This window comes from Heterodontus francisci, chromosome 10 (assembly GCF_036365525.1).
Source record: "Heterodontus francisci isolate sHetFra1 chromosome 10, sHetFra1.hap1, whole genome shotgun sequence".
NCBI classification, from domain to species: Eukaryota; Metazoa; Chordata; class Chondrichthyes; order Heterodontiformes; family Heterodontidae; genus Heterodontus; species Heterodontus francisci.
Genome location: NC_090380.1, coordinates 80,705,644 through 80,720,667, shown reverse-complemented (window position 1 = coordinate 80,720,667; position 15,024 = coordinate 80,705,644). Strand labels below are relative to the sequence as shown.

General features: G+C 45.7%; 1 protein-coding gene and 2 non-coding genes across 7 annotated transcripts in view; 1 reads left to right on the top strand and 2 right to left on the bottom strand.

Annotated features, from left to right (window-relative positions):
• The window catches only part of LOC137374571 (transgelin-3-like), an 83,694-nt gene extending 69,432 nt beyond the window's left edge, over positions 1-14,262 (bottom strand). For 3 of the 5 annotated variants that reach the window (XM_068040863.1, XM_068040865.1, XM_068040867.1), the window contains exons 1-2: positions 14,034-14,262; positions 10,510-10,663 (exon numbers count right to left, since the gene is read on the bottom strand). The gene's annotated coding sequence lies outside the window, so the exon portion shown is untranslated. Of the gene's footprint in view, positions 1-10,501; positions 10,664-13,928; positions 13,943-14,033 lie in introns of those variants that run through there. The other 2 variants (XM_068040864.1, XM_068040866.1) reach the window with 2 other exon arrangements.
• trnap-agg (transfer RNA proline (anticodon AGG)) lies at positions 13,603-13,674 on the top strand. The gene has a single exon. It is a non-coding gene; the product is annotated as a tRNA-Pro (tRNA).
• trnap-cgg (transfer RNA proline (anticodon CGG)) lies at positions 13,944-14,015 on the bottom strand. The gene has a single exon. It is a non-coding gene; the product is annotated as a tRNA-Pro (tRNA).
• Positions 14,263-15,024: the final 762 nt, after the last annotated feature.

Sequence of the window (15,024 nt, the reverse complement as noted above, 5' to 3'; positions counted from 1 at the left end):
AGGGGGGGGGGAGAAAGAGGGAGAGGGAGAGGGAGGGGGGGGAGAAAGAGGGAGAGGGAGGGGGGGGAGAAAGAGGGAGAGGGAGGGGGGGAGAAAGAGGGAGAGGGAGGGGGGGGAGAAAGAGGGAGAGGGAGGGGGGGGAGAAAGAGGGAGAGGGAGGGGGGGGAGAAAGAGGGAGGGGGGGAGAAAGAGGGAGAGGGAGGGGGGGAGAGAGAGGGAGGGGGGAGGGGGAGAAAGAGGGAGGGGGGGAGAAAGAGGGAGAGGGAGGGGTAAGGAAGGGGGGAGGGGGAGAGCTGGGGGGAGAGGGAGGAAGGGGAGAGAGTGGGGGGGGGAGCAGCGGAACGGAAGAGGAGTGCAGCAAAAGACTTACTGGCCAGTCCCTGGACCCGGTGACACCAAGGTCTTCGCACGCTCGCTCCCCGCGGCTCTCTACGGCCTGTCGTCGTTGGTGTCTAAGATGCACGCCAGCGACAATTGGGGGCGAGCCTGTCCAAAGGCAGACCCAGATGCCTCTGCACAACAACAGCACGTTTGCAGGGCAACAAAGTCTGAATGGAGAAGATGCAGCTGCAGGTAGCCTGGCCATCATGTATCTGCAGTGTGTACTGTTTGGCGCCAGAAATCACAGTCACTGTGCCTTCATCCTGCTACCTGCGGTGGCCCAGACAATGGAAATGTTTTCAGAGCAACTCACAACAGGGACTGGAGAACATGCGGTGGCCCAGACAATGGAAATGTTTTCAGAGCAACTTACAAAGGCAGAGCAACTTACCTTGGAACAATCTCCTGTGTCAAATAAAAATGAAGCAAGTCTCCAAAACGAATAAATAATTCAGATAAGATGCCCGACGAAACCTCCGCTCCTTCCACTTTCAAAAAGTCGGGCCGAAGCTTTGACGCATGCGCAGAGGCCAAACTGGCGCGTCGGGAGGAAGACGAAATAACGCGATGACGTCATCTGCGCATGCGCACAACCTTACCGGCAGGTTGGACCGCAGCGCATGCGCAGAGATGAATAGACTGTGTGCGCATGCGCATACCGCGTCCTTTGCGCATGCGCAAATCAGTCCTGGAGCGTCGGACCGCAGCGCATGCGCAAGGGGCATGACACCGTCTGCGCATGTGCGCAACGCGGCGCATCCTGATGACGTTATCCGATGAAGTAGCGTTGTCATGAATTACTTTGATATACTTATAAAACACCTTAGGATTTTCCTTTATCTTGCCCGCCAGTGTTTTTTCATGTCCCCTCTTCGCTCTCCTGATTACTTTTTCAAGTACCCCCCTACACGTTCAATGTTCCTCAAGGGCCTCTGCTATTTACAGCGCTCCGAATCTGCCACAAGCCTCCTTTTTTTTCTTGATCCAATCCTCTATATCCCTTGACATCCAGGGTTCCCTGAACTTGTTGGTCCTATCCTTCAGCTGAACGGGTACATGTTGGCTCTGAACTCTCACTATTTCCTCTTTGAATGACTCCCACTGGTCTGATGTAGACTTTCCTACTGTCATCCTGACAGTACTGCGCACCCCTTGGCGTGGGTCTCGAGTACTTGCAGCAGCCATAGCTCAATCGTTGTTGTTACTGTATTGGCATTAGGCCAATCCCAGCAGAGCTCAAACGTCGTCGTCACCACCGCCGCCCTCAATTTTCACACTCGCAACTCGAAAATTACACTAGTCCTGGGACAGCCTCCTTCCTGATCAAGAGTTCTCCCCTGCCAGGTAAAGTATCTTCCTGGCCCAAAAATTGCAAAGGTCAAAAGACTTGACTTTTGATTCACCAAGGTATAAAATATAAGAGCAGGAATGTTTTGCTAGAACTGTATAAAACACTAGTTAGGCAACAGCTAGAGTACTGCATACAGTTCTGGTCACTACATGACAGTCATTATAGTGATCGCACTAGAGAGGGTATAGAGACCTACGAGTATGTTGTCAGGAATGGAGAATTTTAGCCAAGAGGAAAAATTAAATAGGCTGGGATTGTTCTCTTCGCAACAGAGGAAGCGGAGGGGAGATTTAATTGAGAGGAAGTACCTATTTTCATCATTAGAGAGGGGGGCATAGACTTAAAGTAGAAAAAGTAGTCAAGGTAGAAAGAATAAAGAGGAATTGAGGAGAATATTTTCCACGCAGAACAGATGAAAGGTCACAGATCTGAAGCGTTAACTCTGCATTTCTCTCCATGGATGCTGCCTGACCTGCTGATTATTTCCAGCATCTACAGTATTTTGCTTTTATATTAGTGATACCAATGTTGGGTGTGGTAACAAACCCCAGTCACTGGGTAATACTATTACTGGATTATGATTGCCCATTGTGTTCCTCAATACAAATTGGGAAATTATTGGAACAACCTCACTACACATCTCTATAGAGCCATAGCTGAGTTATCAGAGTAATCATTCTTCACAGTTATATAACCCTGAATCACAGACTTACTGGGTAAGATCAAAAATCACCACTAGGCACTACAGTAGCTCCATTTTCAAACTGTTTACTCACAACGCAAAACACGAGTGCAGTGCAAAATTTACATGAAGTCACAACAAATACACGGTCAGAAAATCTACCTTCAAACATAACAAAGCCTCACATAACATGTTCCCTTACTAAGTAACAGCAGGAAACCCCCAAGCCAACAGCTGCTCATGATGTTTTAAATTATTCCACACTCATTCTGCTGTGAATACACACAGTTGAAGAGCCACAATAAACGCTACGACTCTGCTTCGATTGCTTCGGTTTCGCGCGTATGCACAACCCACCGCCTCCAAGGCGGCTCGAAAGCCCGTCCCACAGCCCGCCGCTGATTCGCTTCAGCGACACGGCGACGTCACGGAGATTCTGTCGCTGGATGGATCCACCGGCTGTCGATCAGTGACGTCACCGGGCGGAGGCGAACGGAACTTCGGCAGTTTTTTTCAACTGCGCATTTGGGCTTTAACTCAGGGAGAGCATGCGCACAAAAATTTACCGCCGCTCCGTGAAAACAACGGCTGTCGTTTCCGGCTGGGTGACGTCACAGCGTCATAGAGGGGCGCGAGCAGGAGTGGGAGGAACAAGTTGGAGGCCGGGAGAGAGAGAAGGGGATGGGGGAGAGAGAGAAGGGGATGGGGGAAAGAGAGAGAAGGGGATGGGGGAAAGAGAGAGAAGGGATGGGGGAGAGAGAGAGGATGGGGGAGAGAGAGAGAGGATGGGGGAGAGAGAGAAGGGGATGGGGGAGAGAGAGAAGGGATGGGGGGAGAGAGAGAGAAGGGATGGGGGAGAGAGAGAGGATGGGGGAGAGAGAGAGGATGGGAGAGAGAGAGAGAGAGAAGGGGATGGGGGAGAGAGAGAAGGGGATGGGGGAGAGAGAGAAGGGGATGGGGGAAAGAGAGAGAAGGGATGGGGGAGAGAGAGAGGATGGGGGAGAGAGAGAGAGAGAAGGGGATGGGGGAGAGAGAGAAGGGATGGGGGAGAGAGAGAGAAGGGATGGGGGAGAGAGAGAGAGAGAGAAGGGGATGGGGAGAGAGAGAGAAGGGATGGGGGAGAGAGAGGGGATGGGGGAGAGAGAGAGAGAGATGGGGATGGGGGAGAGAGAGAGAGAAGGGGATGGGGGAGAGAGAGAGAGAGAAGGGGATGGGGGAGAGAGAGAAGGGGATGGGGGAGAGAGAGAGAGAAAGGGATGGGGGAGAGAGAGAGAGAAGGGATGGGGGAGAGAGAGAAGGGGATGGGGGAGAGAGAGAAGGGGATGGGGGAGAGAGAGAAGGGGATGGGGGAGAGAGAGAAGGGGATGGGGGAGAGAGAGAGAGAGAAGGGGATGGGGGAGAGAGAGAAGGGGATGGGGGAGAGAGAGAGAGAGAGAGAGAAGGGGATGGGGGAGAGAGAGAGAGAGAGAGAGAGGGGGATGGGGAGAGAGAGAGAGAGAGAGAGAGAGAGGGGGATGGGGGAGAGAGAGAGAGAGAGAGGGGGATGGGGGAGAGAGAGAGGGGGATGGGGGAGAGAGAGAGAGAGAGAGAGGGGGATGGGGGAGAGAGAGAGAGAAGGGGATGGGGGAGAGAGAGAGAGAAGGGGATGGGGGAGAGAGAGAGAGAAGGGGATGGGGGAGAGAGAGAGAGAGAAGGGGATGGGGGAGAGAGAGAAGGGATGGGGGAGAGATTGAGGCCCGCGGATGGGGGAGAGAGAGAAGGGGATGGGGAGAGAAGAGAAGAGAATGGGGAGAGATAGAGGCTGGGGGATTGGGGAGAGAGAAGGGAATGGGGGAGAGATAGAGGCTGGGGGATTGGGGAGAGAGAAGGGAATGGGGGAGGGAGAGAGAAGGGAATGGGGGAGCGAGAGAGGCCGGGGAATGGGGAAAGATAATAGGGAATGGGAGCGAGAGAGGCCAAAGGATGGGGGAGAGATAGAGGTTGGTGAATGGGGAGCAACAGAGGCTCAGGAATGGGAATCAGGAAGGAAGGCGACTCAATTGGTTATTGTATTACTGTTGGTTATGATGGGAATCTGAGCCTTAGCACACTTACTATTAATTATAAATGCAATTTCAATGAGTTACCATTAGTTACTGGTGGAATTATAGTTACTTGCGCCTCTGATTTCCTCTCTGCAAATCACTCCCCTACCTTCAAACGCAATCTATTTTCTTCATCTTAAAAACCTCAATCAAATCACCCCTATGTCTACACTTCTCTAAAGCTCGTCCAACAGTGACAACACTGGCATCTACCTGACATGTGGAAAATTGTCTGGGTATGCGCTGTCCACAAAAAGGGCAATCCAATCCAGCCAATCACCACCCCATTGGTCTACTCTCAATCATCAGCAAAGTGATGGAATGTGTCTTTGACAGTGCTATCAGACGGCACTTATTCAGCAACAACCTGCTCATCGGTGGTCAATTTGAGTTCTGCCAGGACCACTTGGCTCCAGACCTCATTACAGCCTTGAGCCAAATATGGATAGAAGAGCTGAATACCAGAGGTGAGGTGAGAGTGGCTGCTCTTTACATCAAGGAGCCCAAGCCAAATTGAAGTTGATGGGAATTGGAGAAAACTCTCCACTGGTTGGAGTCATACCTAGCACAAAGGAAGATGGTTGTGGTTGTTGGAGGTCAATCATCTCAACCCCAGGACATCGCTGCAGGAGTTCCTCAGGTTAGTGTCCTAGGCCCAAACAATCCCATTCATGATGCCAAGATACTGAGACTGTCCGTGCCTGCATGGAGCAAGACCTGGACAACATTTAGGCTTGGGCTGATATGTGGCAAGTAACATTCGCGCCACACAAGTGCCAGGCAATGACCTTCTCAAACAAGAGCGAATCTAACCATTTCCCCTTGATATTCAATGGCATAACCATTGCTGAATCCCGCACCATCAACATCCTGGAGGTTACCATTAACCAGAAACAGAACAGGACCAGCCATATTGTTACGACCGAAACAGGAGTAATGCACTGTCAATTCAGCATATTATTAAAGTTTTCCCATCCAACCAGAAAACAGCCAAATTTAACCCTCTAGTAATCTCCAGAATAAAACAGACCAAACCAAGTATCTTTAGACAACAACAAATTAACTATTTATTAAAAACTAAATCTTAAACACAACACAACTATGTCTAAAGACCTTATAACTTCATATTTTAACCTAACTCCCCATTCACACACTCAAAAATCATGGTTAACTTTTAAAAAATGATGTTTTAAAAATTAGCTGTTGCATAAGAATAAGTCATAGAGAGATACAGCACTGAAACAGGCCCTTTAGCCCACTGAAAATGTGCAACCATCAACCACCCATTTGTACTAATCCTACATTAATCCCATATTCCCTACCACATCCCCTCCTGCATTAATCCCATATTCCCTACCATCCTCCTACCAACACTAGGGACAATTTACTTATCAACCTGTAAGTCTTTGGCAGTGGGAGGAAACCAGAGCACCCAGCAGAAACCCACACAGTCACAAGGAGAACTTGCAAACTCCGCACAGGCAGTACCCAGAACTGAACCCAGGTCACTAGAGCTGAGAGGCTGCAGTGCTAACCGCTGCGCCACCCAGGTTGTTAATCTTTGTGGGTTACGTTCCTGTTGGGTGAGGTATCCTAGTGTAAAATTAATAAAATGCCACTCAAAGTCTCCACACAGATTTGATGAAACAAACTTTTCTTGATAGGCATTCAAAGCACTTTGGCTGCAGCAGGCATCAAACAGTTCTTTAAACAAAGAGTACAGCAATCGGACAACTCGGATTTTAGCCTAAAGTCTCTGAGTGGAAACTTCATTGCGAATTCCAGCAAACACAATCTGTCAAGAGAGAGTCAATCTTGAAGCAAAGACTTCCTGGCTTGGAAGTAAAGAAAAGGAGTTTTGCTGCCACCAGCAATACAAATGGTCTCTTGAAAGTTTTTTTTTCTTCCTTAGGCAATTAACTTGGCCTGTAGCTCCTTGTAGAATGTTTGCTGAGAGAAATAGCTCTTTCCTTCAGTAAGCATGCTTTGCTGGTGTCTCTTAAAAACTGATTTGAGCTCGTTTTTACACACAGTTAAATTGAAACATTATACCATGTGACCTCACTCTCCTGCTGTTGCCTAGGTAACAAGTGCAGTTGGCGCACTGTGCCTCAGAAATCTAAAACTTCTCTCTGTCTTAAAGGTACACTGTTTTTAACAATCTTAAAAGCACAATGTTTCAAACAGAGCAGAAAATAAATACAGTTCCTTGACAATATAAATACTGTGGCTACAAGAGCAGGTATACCAACTAGAAGATGCATGGGAGTACAACCATCTGCAAGTTCTCCTCCAAGTCACACATCATCCTGACTTGGAAATATAGTGCTGCTCCTTCTCTGTTGCTAGGTTAGAATCCTGGAACTCCCTAACAACACTGTGGGTGTAACTACACCACATGGGCTGCAGAGGTTCAAGAAGGCAGTTCGTCACCACCTTCTCAAGAGCAATTAAGGTTGGGCAACAAATGCTGACCTTGCAGTGACACTCATATCTAATGAACAAATAATTTTTTAAAAGCCTCAATATCACCCATATGAGGAGACTGAAATTGGACACACTATTCTAACTGAGGTCTTGTACAAGGACAAAATAGTATGCTTTGTCTTATAGTCAATTGTCCTATAAATGCACCATATTTGCTCCAGCTATTGCTTCTTGGCATTGCTCATTACTTTTTCCTGCAGGGCGTAGGTATGTTCAGAATTCTCCCTGCTCACGTGCATAACACCACACCTTTCCAAGTTAAACATCATTTGTCAGTCACAAGCCTAATTTCCAGCATATCTAGAACTGCCTGCAGTACTCAAGCATCATCTATAGTCCTGAGTCTCGCACATATCTGAAAATTTTCAGATTGTTCCCCCAAGATCTCCGTCTAGATCACAAATAAGAATGCTAAATAGTCCTAACATCAGTTGCTGTGGGACTCTACTGGTGTCTCCAAGCAGATTCAATCCATCTACAACCAGTATCTGCATAGACTTTTTGCCAGTTCTCAATTCAGCACAGTAGATAGCCACTAATACCTGAGATTTTTATCTTTTAAAGAAGCCTCTTACACAGTAATTTGTCAAAAGCTTTTGGGGAGTCCCTCATTCACTATCTTGGCAACTTGTTGAAAAAGTTACAATCAAATTTGAGAGAGAACCTTCTTTTGAAGGCACGTTGGATGTCCACATGTCCTTCTCCAAGTGGTCATATATTACATCGATAATGATTCTCAAGGATCTTTCTCATTATTGGCATAAAACTAATGAGCCTATAGTTATCCAGATCAGTCTTACCTCATTTTTTTAAAGAAAGGGACTATATTAATCTCCTACCAGTCTATGGAAACTGTCCCAGAGTCTGCAATCTATACGGGCAAGAGGCTCACATAGCACCTGACCCATCTCCCTGAGGATTCTCACGTGGATGTTAGCCAGACTGAGTGCCCTATCTATTTTAAGGTTCCTAATTCTATCAAAAACAATGTTAAATCTATGTTAATATTATCAGTTGTATTAACATCATTTAATTCTGACAGTCAAGCATCATCTTCAAGAATGAAGACCGATGGAAAGTACTCATTTAGTATTTCCGCCATACTCCTATCCTGTCCTTGAGCATCTTTCAATGGTCCATTACAGTCTTTAACAGTTCTCTGACTCTTCACATGATGAAAAAAGGTTTTCCCATTACTTCCAGAATTATCTACAATCCTTTTTCATTATCCATTTAGCAGATCTAATGGCAGCCTTAGTTTTCTTTAGTTGTTCCTGTCTTTGTTTTGTTGAGTATTGCATGACCTACTTTGTAGCAACATTTTTGATTACATCTTATTTGTCTTTGTACATGACCAGTCAGACATCTTGGTATTACTTACTACGCTTCTTATGTGGATATTTTTCTTCCACATTTTTTATTTTGTTCTTAGAAACTTACCATTTTATTCTACATAGGTTTCATCATCATCTAATAGGTTTAACCATTTATTCTTTTCCAAATCTTCTGCCATTTTAGTAGTTTGCCTTTCTGAAATCTGGAATTGACTGTAGATTTTAAATACCTTTGGCTTTACCAGCCAATTGAGACTTTATAATGTTGTGATCACTGTTGCCCAGATGTTGTCCCACAGTATAGGATTGCTACAAAACACTAGATCCAACATATGATTACCACTCTTTTCTTCTTTGATATGCTGAGTCAGGAAGCAGTTCTGTATATCTTAATGCTCTTGTTAAGCACTTTAGGACATTATGTTAATTTAAAGGCGCTACATAATAAAGAAGAAAGTCTTGCATTTATATTGCCCAAAGTGCTTTATAGCCAATGCAGTACTTCTGAAGTGTAGTCACAATTATAATGTAGGAAATGTGATTGCCAATTTGCGTACAGCAAGCTCTCATAAACAACAATGTCAAAATGATCAGATAATCTGTTTTTAGTAATGTTGGTTGTTTAGTATGTGTTTGTGAGTAAATAGATATAAAAAACAGAGACACAGATCCACTTCAAACAGGATGATCAGTACTAATTACACACCAGTATCAGCTTTTTTTAATCCTCATATTCCAAACAATCCAATTCAGTTTGTGTCTTTGTACTTCAGCTTGTGTGTTTTTGAAAATAATTTGAATGCAACAACTTCCATCTACATAGCACCTTTGCCATAGTAAAACATCCCAAGGCACTTCACAAGAGGGTTATCGAACAAAAATTAAACTAAACCAAAGAAGGAGATACGAAGACAAGTAATCAAAAACTTGATCAAAGAGGTATGTTTTAAAGAGGGTCTTAAAGGAGGAGAGACAGAGAAGTTTAGGAAGGGAATTCCAGAGCTTAGAGCCTAGACATCTAAGACACAGCCACCAATGGTGGGACGAAGGAATTGGGGATGCACAAGATGTCAGATTAGGAGGAACACTAAGATCTCAAAGGGTTGTAGGGTCAGAGGAGGTTACAGGGATAGGGAGGGACAAGACCATGGAGGGATTTGAACAGGAGGACGAGTGTTTTAAAATCGAGGTGTTGATGGCAAGGAGCCAATGTAGGATAGGGAGCACAGGGAGATGAGTGAATGGGACTTGGTGTAAGTTAGGATGTGGACAGCAGAGTTTTAGATCAGTTTAAGTTTATGGAGGATGGAAGATTACAGGCCAGGAGAGCATTGTAATCATCAAGCCTAAAGATAACAAAGTCATAGGCAAGGGTTTCAACAGCATTGGGCTGAGGCATAGGCAGAGGCAGTCACTATTACGACTTTGTAAGTAGGCAGTCTTTGTGATGGAGAGGATAAGGGGTCAGAAGTTCAGCTCAGGCTCAGATAGGACACACAGGATGTGAACCCTCAACCTGAGATAGTGGCCAGATAGGGGAGTTTATGGCAGAAATTGAATAAAATGGTTTCTTTCTTGCCAATGTATAATTGGAGGAGATTTCTGCTCAGCCAGGTGTTATGAACACTGGACTTTGTACCATAATTATGCTTTAAAAACAGTGATTTTTAATGTAGAGTAAGATGGAATCAGAGGAAACATGTGACCTTACACCAAATCTGCTTAAAGACAAGACAGGAATCTTGGTTGCCAGGACAACAAGGAACCCAAATCAAAGACCTTTTTGAAAAGCAGAGAATGCTAACAGACAATGGGTTTCATTTTCCCAGACTCTCAGATTGTAAACAAGGAGCCAGTGGCTCTGAAAATGCAAATGCAAGTTGCAATTGCTAACACCTAGAAACAAAGTAAGGCCTGGCTGGTTCTGCTGTGGCCAGACTTGTGGGCTCTGCATGCTGAAAAAAAGCAAATGAATATTGACTTTTGATTTTAGATAAATTCTACAGACTTTGAGAAATCTGCAGGCTGTCAGGAAGACCAGAAGACAACAACCAGCGGTGGCAGCCTGACGAGGGAGAGAGAGAGAGGGAACACCTGCTCTCAGAACACTGATACAGAGAAAGACTGCAAAGACTTGAGCCTGATTTGGAAGTTGAGGTTTGCAGAGAAAGAAAAGACTAACTTGTTTACCACAGATCTCCTTATTCACGGAAGTCCAGGTCAAAAGTGCTCGGAAGAAGTCAGCAAAGAGGACGTTGACTTTGAGATGGTCTTCGAGATCCAAGCCATTGCAACTGCAAGGCGTTTGGGACTTTTAGCTGCAAAGATTTCGCTTCAAGGAGGACTGTGTAATGCAAAAATATGGTGTGAGGTTTTCAGATGTTTTAATAAGCGAAGAAAATATCTTTCTCTGTAATTTGAGGTATCAGCTACTTACAAAGTGCTATTTAGTTAATAGTGATTTTTAGTTTAGTTGTTATAATAAAAGTTTTAAAATGTGAAATCTTGTGTAATTCTTTAAATCGGTCTGGGGATTTCATATCTCGTGTTTTAACTTTAATGGTCTCATTGAGGTCGTAACACAGGACTGGATGTTGAACAAGTAGTCTGACAAAACAGAGGCAGTGGAAGGGTCAAGAGAGGTGGCGATGAAGGAAAGCTGGGTGTTATCAGCATACACGTGGAACCTGCATTGTGTTTTTGCCTCATTTCGTCAAGGGGCAGCTTGTAAATAAGAAATAGGAGGGAGCCAAGGAAGAGAAGCCACTGCAGCAAACTCTCTGCTTACGACTGGATAGGTAAGAGTAGAACCAAGCGGGGCAGTCCCACTCAGCTGGACAATGGAGGACCACCTTAGGAGGAGGAATTATGTGGTCAGCTATATCATTGGCTCCAGACAGGTTGAGAATGATGAGGAGGAATAGTTCATCATGGCCACAGTCACATAGGATATAATTTGTAACTTTGATTAGGGCTGTTTCCAGTGCTGTGGTAGGGGCAAAAACTTAATCAGAGAGGTTAAAACATGGAGGTGTTGAAAAGATGGGCCCGAATTTGGGAGACAACAACATGTTCAAAGACTTTGGAGAAGAAAGGGAGGTTGGACAGTGGGGTCAAGGATGGGCTTTTTGAAGAGGGGTGATGACAGCAGATTTGAAAGGGAGGGTGACAGTCCCCGAGGAGGCGGAATCATTAGCAATATCAGCTAGTTTCAAGCCCAGGCAGGGAAGCTTGCTGGTCAACAGTTCAGGGGGAAATGGGTTGAGAGAGAAGGATGTGGATTTCATGAAAAAAAAATAGGCTCAGAGAGGGCATGAGGTAGGATAGGAAATAAACTAGAGAAAGATGTGGGTTCAGGGCTAGGGCGGGAGTTCCAGGGTGGGGGTTAGGTTGACTTGGTGGTCTGAGGCAAGGGAGGAATGCAGCAGAGGTAGCTCAATGGATGGTCTTAATCTTAAGTGACGAAGAAGTCCATTAACTCTTGCACTTGTTGTTGGTGGAGGGGGCAGGGGAAAGAGGATTAAGGAGATGGTTAGTAGTGGAGAAGAGGGCGGGGATGATCTTTGCTTTCCAGGCTGATCCTGGAATAGTGAGGAGTTTTGGCAGAGCAGTGGCAGGCCTGATAGTGCTTTCATGTGATGCAGCAAGATCTAGCGATGAATGACTAAATCAGTTACGTGCCATAAACATTTAAATCTATTTCCTTTGGACTTAATGGAGGGAAGAATACAAACTGGATGATCAATCTTGACTAGATTTTCAAACTAACCTTTCAAATAAAAACTATTTCACCTGATATTGCTCCATCCCCCTGTGCCTGGATGCCAATCAGTTGGAGTGCCTCTGAAGGGTATTCCAGTTTATATAATTCAGAACTTACTTGTATTTCCAGTTTCAAGTAAGTCACATAAGCCAGGTGCTACTTCCCTAACAAACACATCCCATCCCACTCCATGGACAGAGCTTAGTGCCTGAAAGCGGTGTAAGATAATCAGTCACTTCATCCAAGTCATTGATATAAACTGGAAATAGTTGAGGCCCCAGCACTGATCCCTGTGGCACTCCACTAGTTACAGCTTGCCAACCTGAAAAAGACCCATTTATCCCTACTCTCTAATTCCTATTAGTTAACCGGTCCTTTATCCATGCTAACATGTTATCCCCTACATCATGTGCTCTTATCATGTGTAGGAATCTTTGCTGTTAGCGGTAAGTTCTGGAAATTGTGAAAGATAATTATTTTATTTAGACTAATCTGCTATCCAAGTAAACCATTAAGTTGTTATCAGGTTTTTATTTATAAAATCTTCAGGACTATTGCCTACTCTGATAGAATGTATTCTTGGAGGTTTGATTACGCGGTACTTATCTTCAGTTTGCAAGTCTTATTACATTCGCCTTACAAAAGGTTGGGAAGGTTGGGTCCCCTGGTGTTGAGAGCCTTTGCATCGCGCCAGCCTATAAAATATTCTTACTGACTGGCAGGAGCAGACAGCGTATTGGGAAATAGGGAATTATAACGAATGGCCCTATGAAAAAGTTCCCTACCACCCTGGAAAGTGTTCTCTCCCAAGAATTGTACTCTCTGATCCCCCATAACCCTGAGAGTCGATCTCCGTGATCCCCCATAACCCTGAGAGTTACTCTCTCTGATCCCCCATAATCCTGGGAGTCGATCTCTCTGATCCCCTATAACCCTGAGAGTCACTCTCTCTGATCCCCCGTAACCCTGAGAGTTGATCTCTCTCATTCCCTGTAACCCTGGGAGTCATTCTGTCTGATCCCACTTAACGCTGGGAGTCGATCTCTCTGATCCCCCATAACCCTGAGAGTCGCTCTCTCTTCTCCCCCATAACCCTGAGAGTCGCTCTCTCTTCTCCCCCATAACCCTGAGAGTCACTCTCTCTGATCCCCCATAACCCTGGCAGTCACTCTCTCTGATCCCCCATAACCCTGAGAGTCGCTCTCTTCGATTCTTCCACAAGTTTCCACACTTGATGTCCAGCTGACTAACGAGAAAGGATCTCTTGTTATAAAAGGAAGGTGTGGTGCAGGCTGTGCAAATTATTTAGCTGCAAATACAGTTCCTCAGGAATAGTCCTACAGCGAATTAATGAATAAACTCTAGGAAGAAAATTGACACTGGAAATAAGCTTCAGCATCTTTGTGATGATCAGTACAATGAAATAATAATGAATAATATGAACATTTGCAATACTGAAGCTGGCAGTGGGCTTGTTCCCACCAGTGCCGACAGGCTGGCCTAAAGTATCACTGTCGTCTGGCTCGTTGGTCTAGGGGTATGATTCTCGCTTAGGGTGCGAGAGGTCCCGGGTTCAAATCCCGGACGAGCCCTTCTTTTTTTTGAAGAACAATTTCCAGCCCTGCGACCTTTTTCCTTCTCTTTGCAAAACGCATCAGCCTAACCAGAGACAAAATGAAACCTAACAAGAGTGACAATGATAAAAAAATTAAATTCCGAAGCAGGGTCACTGACCCGAAACGTTAACTCTGCTGCCAGATCTGCTGAGTGGTTCCAGCATTTCTTGTTTTTATTTCAGATTTCCAGCATCCGCAGTATTTTGCTTTTCTAAAAAAATTAAACCTACTTTAAAAGTAAAACAGGGCTCGTCCGGGATTTGAACCCGGGACCTCTCGCACCCGAAGCGAGAATCATACCCCTAGACCAACGAGCCAGCTGCCATTTTCCTCACCAGCAGCCGCTTTCTCCAGCTGCTCTTCTGCGCCGCTCCGCTCTCACTTCTGTATTTTACTTTTTCAGTTCCCGCACCGACTGCAACTGAAGCTCCATCTTGGGCCCCGAATGCAGTGAACCGGCTTTCCCCGCATCCCACAACACCCGACCCGGGAGCCGGTGATAGGAAAGCCCGGTCCCGGAGCGATCAGCGGCGCAGGAGAAAGCCGCCATATCGTCACAGCGCCACCCAGTGATAGCACTGAGTAATGCAGACACGTCACAATGGCGCCCCCAGACGGCAGCGCGGAGAAGCAGCACTGTGTCGCACCTGCCCCATCCAGTGGCCATGCCCAGTAGTACAAGTCCTAACAGACCAATCCCCACAGCAACACGCGAATTAATTTAATTGTCGCTTACTGGATTCTTATCAGCCATGTCCTCCTCAACCTCATTTTTCTCAACCGTTGATAGTTGATGTCACTGATCTGCATTGTATCAAAGTATTTGCAGTTGTCTCATCTATTTAAAAATGGAAACTACCTTAGCTCGTTTTCCAGCACCTTCCCAGTGTCTATTGACAACTTATGTTTATATAGCATCTTTAAGGCAGAAAACACGGCACGTCACAGAAGTACAATTAGACAATTCTTGATAAGCAACCGGGTGGAAGGTTATCGGGGTCCGTGGAAATGTTCCGCCATGAACTTATTGAATGGCGGAGCAGGCTCGAAGGGCCGAGAGGCCCACTCCAGTTCCTAATTCGTGTGTTCGTATGTAAAAGTGGACATCGAGCTTAAGGAAAAGTTATTAGGAGGGGCGTCTAAAAGTTTGGTCAAAGAGATGAGATTTAAGGCGGTACTTTGGAGGTGCAGAGGTAGCGAGGTTTACAAAACAAATGCCAGAGCGTAAGATTTCGATGCATGAAGGCACAGCTGCGAATGATAGGACGAAAGGTGGTGAATGCACAAAATGTCAAAGGAACACAGAGTCCGCAGAGTTTTGTAGGG